Here is an 8,674-nt window from a genome sequence, read left to right on the forward strand (position 1 = left end):
CAACATTTGCATAGCTTTCTTATGAAAGATTATTTTTTGAACCTTTTGCATTTGCTTTCTACTTGGAGTCATAGAGTAGTGCTTTGCGGAAACAGGTCCTTTGACCCAACCGTCGCAAAGCAAGGTGCCCATATCCTATTGAATCCTTCCTATCTACGTACCTGTCAGAATATCTTTGAACATGAATAAAATAGCTTTTCAGAAATTTACTGTATATCAGTGCAGACAATTAACATGTTCTCTATGACATAGTTTACCATTTGCTAAATTGACAGATTATAAAGAATAACAAACTGGGTTGGTTCAAGTACTTATGACTAATCTCAGTTGTAGGGATTGCTGATTGAAGCAAACACATTTTAGCTTTAAAAATTTGAAGCTTGGAACCAAAATATAATTGTTTTTAAAATATCATTGATACAGTGGGTAATCTATTTCGATTCACTTTTGCGTGTTGAGGTTTCTATAATGTTTCAATGGACTTGCACCCTCCTGATAAACTCTGTAGGGCAATCTTTTGAAAGAATCCCAAGATTGTATCTGTAAACCGGACATTCAATTTGCACATTAATCAAATCTAGATGTAACAACTGCCCTGATGAGGGGTCTTGGCCTGAAACATCAACTGTTTGACCTTCTGACTTCCTCCAGAGTAATATACACAAAATGCTGGATTTCCAGCATCTGCAGAATCTCCTGTGTTTATGTAACAACAATTGCTCTTCTAGATAATGGTAAAGATTATGATGTTACATAGATACTTCATTAATATTGGAAACATATATCAGTCATTATTTACATATTTCACATTGTATTACTAAGGTGGCCCATTTCAGTCTGTTGAGTCTTTGCTGACTCATAGAACTACTCCCCCATTAAATTTCCCCAATAATTTGTAGTCCCATATTGCCATCAACACCCCTTCACCTCCACAGTGCGGCAATTTACAGTCATCAATTAACCACTTAAAAAACAACACAGATCTTTGGGATAAGAGGGGAAATAAGCGTGCCTGGGGGATGGGATGAGATTGCTTTGTGAGACTCAGTGAGAATGTGCAAACCACGCACACAGTATCACCTAGATATTTAATGTTCTGTGCATCTCTAGTCCATGACCATAAGTGATTGGCTTGAAACTCATTGTCTGCTGCAAATAAGCTTGTGCATAATGACAATAAATTTGACTTCGATGTATTGGAATTATTTTAGAATGATTCTTGTACATAGAACTTAAGATTTTCCAGGGATACAGCACTTTCTATATTCAGCAGTGAAAGCAAGGAGTATATTTTGTGCTCTTCTCTAGAATGGAACTTAAGTCCATAATCTTCTAACTTGCTGATTAACACATGAAATTGATTCCTGGAAGAGTGGTGCAGGTGAAAAGCCTGGAATTATTCAATATCCAAGTGTCGCTGTTTTGTAATAGGAGCACTCTCAAAATCACTGCATATTAAGTGGTAAAAAAGTGAGGAGGTATTACAATGAAAAATTCTTTCCGTTGGAGCAGTCTAATTTATGAGAAGTAGTAAATGAGGAGGGTAAAGTGGCTGTACATTAATTCAGAGGATCTGTAAAATGTGTGGACTTCATTTCATATCCTGGTAATACAAAGTCGGATAATGTTCATTGAGATTTTAATCATGAGATCAAAAGTAATGTGTTCAGTCTGGATATTTGCATATTTTGAATATTGTATAAGGGCAAAACAAATATGCTGATGTATCCTCACATTTACATTCAAAATACATGAAGCTATTGCAGTACACCAAGCTAACATAAGGCAACTACAAAATGTCTTCTCCCCATCCACATAAGTCTTAAAAAATTATATGTAAGAAATTGGGATTCCTGACCTGCCAGTGTAGTACTGTATACAAGTACAATCTGTTATCCCTTATTTCAGTATATGAGAAGAAACTTAACTTCATGACAATGCCAAGCCATTTTGTGCAGATAGTAGCACAGTATCTTAAATTTAAAATGTAAAGCATTTGGAATATAGTAAAATTTGAAGGGATTTTGAATAGGTTTTAGTATTCTGCTTGTTATAGTAGACAATGATAAAAAGCAGTGGAATTTGGCATAACACCAAATCTCATGTTTACTGCACAGGCAAACTGGAAGAAAAGGGTATCTTCATGGAATAATTTGGAGATTTCATGCCCAGCTAAAACTCCAACATACTTTATTTCTTTTTTCTCCCATTTTATTAATAATCATTAAGTATGATCTAATACCCAACAGAATGCATTTACTTTAGTTTGTTTACCAAACCATGTAAGTTTCCTTTTTAAAGTAACAATGATTTTTGAAATTATCAGAATAATTATTGTGTAGACCTATACTGTTTAAGTGGACTTTGTCCTTTAAGAATTCACATTAGCAGTAATTCGAACTGATCAGATACAGGGATAGCTAATGATGATGTTTGTTTTTAATGGAAAGAAGATTTTAGTATAGATTTAAGGAATGAATTTTAGAGGTGGCATCATGATCTGGTATAGCAATGGTAATGCACAGGAACATAAGCTGCAGAGATTAGTGGCCTCTGACCAATACATAATAGGTGCATCCCTCTCAGTCTCTGGTTGTACCTGCAAGAGGTGCTTCCTCAAGAAGGCAACATCTATCATCAAAGATCCCACCACAGAAGCCTGAAGTCTCACACCACCAGCTTCGAATGGCTACTTCCCTTCAATCATTCTATTTTTGAACCAAATGGCAAAGCCCTAATCAGTACAGCTGAGCAACACTTTGCCCACTTGGCACTAGAATGGGCTTTATTTCGTCTAATTGTATTTTATAAATGAGTATAATATATGTTTATCTTATTGTGAATCTTGATTATGATCCTATGTGCAAGTAAGTTTTAATTCTGCTGCAAGTAAGTTTTACATCACATAGATGCATATATGCACTGTGCCTATAACAATAAACTGGAGTTTGTCTTCATGGCTCAAGAAATAGCTGCTAATGTGCATAAAGATGCATAAATTGAATTTTAAAGCAAAAACTAGATGCTGGAGATTTGAAATAAATACGGGAGACAAACTCAGGTCAAGGCAACATCTAGTGGAGAAATGTGTCCCTGGTCAATTATTCTTCATTAGAAATTAACTATGTTTACCATAAAGATGTACGAACTAATCAGAAGCATTAGAATTCATTTCTATTGTTACAATGGTATTCTGCTTACCCCAAACTTAACTTGCAACCCCATTATCTTCTCTCACAATGACTGGGACTCATACTGTAAAGTGCTGCATGGGAAAGTGTTTGTCAAATTTGTTCAGGAAATTTTCCTTATTCTGTACATAGAAGTCTCAGCTACAGAGTGTGATGCTAGATCTCTTTTTAGAGAATGAGATGGCATGTGACGGAAGTTTATTATATAGGGAAACATGTTGCATCTAGTGATCATGATGTCATTAGTTTCAAGGTAATTATGGAAAGGTTCAGACTGGTCCTAGAATTGAGATCCTAAATTGAAGAAAGGCTAATTTTAATGATATCCAAAAGGATCCTGGCAAGTGTGGATTGGGACAGGTTGTTTTTTTGACAAAGGGTTACTTGGTAAATGGGAGGTCTTCAAAAGTGAAATTTTGAGAGTTCAGTGTTTGTATGTTCCTGTCAGAATAAAAGACAAGAATAACAGTTTTAGGAAACTTTTTTGAGAGATTGACGCCCTGGTTAAGAAAAAGGAGGTGCAAAGAGGTATAGGCAGTAAGGAACAAATGAGCTACTTGAGAACAACAAACGTAACAGAGCACTTAAGAAGGAACCAAGAGGGCAAAAAAGAAAACATGAGGTTTCTCTAGCAAACAAGGTGAAGGAGAATACTAAGGGCTTCTATGGATGTATTAAGTGCAAAATGATAACAAGGAATAAAATTGGGCCTTTGGAAGATCAGAATGGTAATCTATTCATTAAGCTGAAAGAGATGGGGGTAAATCGTAACTATTTTTTGCATCTGTATTTACTCGGGACAGACACCATCTATAGATGTGAGGCAATGCAGCAGCAGGGCCACCATTGTCCCTACCCAGAATATAGATGAGGTGTTTGCTGTATTAAGGCATATTAGGGTGGATAAATCCACAGGGCCTGATGATGTGTTCCCTCAGACTAGTGCAGAAATTGCAGGGGCCCTAGCAGAAGTATTTAAAACATCCTTAGCCACTGGTAAGGTGCAGCGGTTTGGAAAATAGCTAATGTTCTGTTGCTTAAGAAAGGCTCTAAGAATAAGCCAGGAAATTATAGACCAGTGAGCCTGACATTAATAGTGGGAAAGTTTTTGGAAGACTGGATGCAGAAGTATGTGGATAGACAGGAACTTAACGATAGTCAACATGGCTTTGTGCATGGCAAGTCATGTCTAACAAATCTTACAGAGTTTTTGAGGAAGTTTCCAGGACTGTTAATGAAGGTAAGCCAGTGGATGTTGTCCACATGGACTTTGTCAAGGTCCCATGTGGGAAATTAGTTAAATAGGTTTAGTCACTTGGCATTTGAGAAGCAGTCGTAAATTGGATTAGATTGGCTTTGTGGTGTAGTGGAGAATGAGTCAGCAACTATAGGTCATGAGTTAAGGGTGAATGGGGAACATGAGGGGGAACTTCATCACTCCGGGTGGTGAGAATGTGGAATGAAATCTGCTGCCAGTGCAAGGGTAGATTTGGGGTCGATTTTAACATGTAAGAGAAATTTGAGTAGATTGTGGACAGGAAGGGTATGGAGGACTATGTTCCAGGTGAGGGTTGATGAGACTAGTCAGATTAATGGTTTGGCACAGACTAGAAGGACCAAAGGGCCTGTTTCTGTGCTGTAGTGGTCTATGATCATCATTCCTCCTCTATTTTTTTTAACTGGTTTTCATCCCTTCCTCAGCTCATTTGCTATTAAATTCCTAACCTTTGTGCCTGTTACTTGTAGCCTCAGATCCTGATTGTCATCACACCTTTAGGATAACCTTGTGCACAATCTAAACACTGCTGCCCATATGTGGATTTCTGTCAGCCAACATTGGCACCCAGTACACAACTGTCTTGGCATTACAATTACAATCCTCGTGTTCAAATCTCTATTTATTCCTTGTTCTTGTCTATTTCTGCAATCTCCAGGTTGACAACCCAATGAAATATAATTGTTCCTCCACTCTCTCTGCCTCTCTCCCAAAAGTTCCCTTTCTCCATAATTGATTTGTGCTGAGGGTTTGACTTTAATGAAGTATTAAGTAGATGTCTTAAATTATCATGATTGGATAGGTACTTTATTGATCCCAAAGGAAACTACAGTGTCATAGTAGCATCACGTGCACAAATATTAGAAGAGAAGTAAGAAAGAATAAAAAATAAGTTGCCTCAAATAGCCCAACAAAAAGGGGTTTGTCACTTCCCTGGTTATAGGTTGACTCAGATTAGAGCCTAATGGCTGTGAGTAAGAATGTCCTCATCTAGTGCTTTTTGGAACTGCACAGTTGTCTTAGTCTATGAGTAGAAGTGCTTCTCTGTTCAGCCAAGGTGACGTGCAGAGGGTGAGAAATATTGTCCAGAATTGCCAGGATTTTTCATAGGCTCCTTTGTTCTACCACAGCCTACAGTGTGTCGAGTTTGACTCCTATAACAGAGCCAGCCTTTCTAATCAGTTTATTGAGCCTGTTGGCATTACCCCACCACACCACCACATAGATGATTGTACTGGTGGCAACAGACTGGTAGAACATGTGAAGGAGAGGCTTGTGTACTCCAAAGGACCTCAGTCTCCTCAGGAAGTAGAGGTGACTCTGGGCCTTCTTGTACACAGTCTCTGTGTTGGTGCTCCACTCAAGTCTGTCTTCCAGGTGCATCCCCAGGTACAGGTAGGTCCTCACCACATCCACGTCATAACTGTCATCAGAACCAGGTTTATTATCACCAGCATGTGTCATGAAATTTGTTAACTCAGCAGCAGCAGTTCATGAAAATATAGAAAGGGAAAAAAATAAGTAAATTGATTACATAAAGTGTATATATATGTGTATATTGAATAGATTAAAACTGCTTGAAATAATATGAAATAATATACATTTTAAAAAGTGCTGTAAAGCACTAACATTATCGTTGAAGGTACTTTCTCAAAATCATTTGCTACCTCCATAGTTGACACTAACCTACAGAAAGAAGTGTCAGGAAAGATGGAGGAAGATTAAGGAGCATAAAAGTTGAAGATATAGATTTAAGTTTAGGGATAAGATATTGAGAGGAGATGTGAGAGAAACTTGCTTCACTTGGAGTAGTGAATACCTGGAATATGCTGCCGGAAATAGTGGTGGAAGCAGATTTGCTGTCACCATTTAAGAAGTGTCCATAATAACACTTGAATCACCTCGGGATAGAAGGCTACAGGCCAAGTGTGATTAACGTTGATGGGTACCCACCGGTCAGGATAAATCCAGTGGACTGAATTGTTTGCTTCCTATAATTAAAAGAGATGTTAAGGGAGGAATTTAAGATCTGGGGTCAAGGCAGCTGAATGTAAATCCAATACTGAAACCTCTTGAAACAACGAATGCTAACATTGCATTTGCCTTCCTTACCATTGACTCAACTTAAAACTTAATCTTTAGGGAATACTGCACAAGTCTCTTTGAATCTCTAATTTCTGAATTTTCTTCCCATTTAGAAAATAGCCTATGCCTTTATTCCTTCTACCAAAGCGCATGACCATTCACTTCCCTACACTATATTCCATCTGCCACTTCTTTGCTCATTTTCCTAATCTGTGGAAATGCAGATTCCCTCAGCACTACCTGCCCCTCCATCAATCTTAGTATCATCTGCAAACTTGGCCATAAAACTATCAATTGTGTTATCCATATCGTTAGCATGGCAATACTGTGGGCTACCCCCAGCACAATCCTCAGACTGTGTTAGTCATTAATACAAATGATGTATTTCACTGTCATTTGATGTACATGAAACAAATACAGCTAAAGCTAATCTTTTTTTAAAATCTAGTCCAAGATTGAGTACCAACCAGCTGTCTGTATTGGCAGGGCTACAAATTATAACAGGCTACAAAATGAAGTCAAGAAGCATCACCAACAACAGCACACCTTTTCCTTATGAGCTTAATGCATTCTACAAAAGAGATTGGAATATCACCATCCACCCTGACAGCCTCCAATGCTCCCAAATCCATATTCCAGAATCAGAATTAAAATTTCAGCCTTATTATCACTGACACATGTCATGAAATTTAATGTTTGTGACAGTGCAATACATAAAATTAGTATAAATTATGATAATGTATAAAAATAAATACATAGTACCAATAGGAAGTATGTGTGTGAGGCCAGTTTTCTGTGCTCAGTGTCAGATATGGGGAGTCCTGGAGTCTCCCAGCCTCCCAGATGGCCATATCTGCACCCGGTGTGTTGAGCTGCAGTTCCTAAGGGACTGAGTTAGGGAACTGGAGATGCAGCTTGATGACCTTTGCCTGGTCAGGGAGAGTGAGGAGGTGATAGAAGGGAGTTATAGGCAGGTGGTCACACCAGGGCCACGGGAGACGGACAAGTGGGTCACAGTCAGGAGGAGGAAGGGGAAGAGTCAGGTACTAGAGAGTACCCCTGTGGCTGTACCCCTTGACAATAAGTACTCCTTTTCGAGTACTGTTGGGGGGGGGGGGGGTTGGGAACAGCCTACCTGGGGGAAGTGGCAGTGGCCTGTGGCTCAGAAAGGTAGGGAAGGGAAGAAGAAGGCAGTAGTGATAGGGGACTATACAGGTGTCTTCCCCCCCCCCCTTACAAAGGTATTGCGTTCCTATGAAACCTTACTTAAACTGAAATGGTGTAAAGCGAAGAACCATTAATTAATATGGGAAAAATTTTTGTAAAAGTGAAAATCCTCTTTGTAATGTGGAAACAGGTTACTAATGTAGGTCTTTTGTAAAAGAGAAGTGGCATAAAGTGAACATTTGTAAAGCGGGGACACCTGTAGTTAGGGGCTCAGACAGGCGATTCTGTGGACGCAGGAAAGAAACTAGGATGGTAGTTTGCCTCCCAGGTGCCAGGGTCTGGGATGTTTCAGATCGCATCCAAGATATCCTGTGGTGGGAGGGAGAACAGCCAGAGGTCGTGGTACATATTGGTACCAATGACATAGGTAGAAAAAGGGAAGAGGTCCTGAAAAAAGACTACAGGGAGTTAGGAAGGAAATTGAGGAGCAGGACTGCAAAGGTAATAATCTCGGGATCTCGGGTTTTTTATAGGCTACCCAATAGTACCAGGGACATCGAGGAGCAGATAGGGAAACAGATCCTGGAAGTGTGTAATAATAACAGAGTTGTCATGATGGGAGATTTTAATTTCCCAAATATTGATTGGCATCTCCCTAGAGTGAGGGGTTTAGATGGGGTGGAGTTTGTTAGGTGTGTTCAGGAAGGTTTCTTGACACAATATGTAGATAAGCCTACAAGAGGAGAGACTGTACTTGATTTGGTATTGGGAAATGAACCTGGTAAGGTGTCAGATCTCTCAGTGGGAGAGCATTTTGGAGATTGTGATCATAATTCTATCTCCTTTACAATAGCATTGGAGAGAGATAGGAACAGACAAGTTAGAAAAGCATTTAATTGGAGTAAGGGAAATTATGAGGCTAACAGGCAGGAAATTGGAAGCTTAAATTGGGAAC

Source organism: Hypanus sabinus, chromosome 2 (genome assembly GCF_030144855.1).
Source record: "Hypanus sabinus isolate sHypSab1 chromosome 2, sHypSab1.hap1, whole genome shotgun sequence".
Classification (NCBI taxonomy): domain Eukaryota; kingdom Metazoa; phylum Chordata; class Chondrichthyes; order Myliobatiformes; family Dasyatidae; genus Hypanus; species Hypanus sabinus.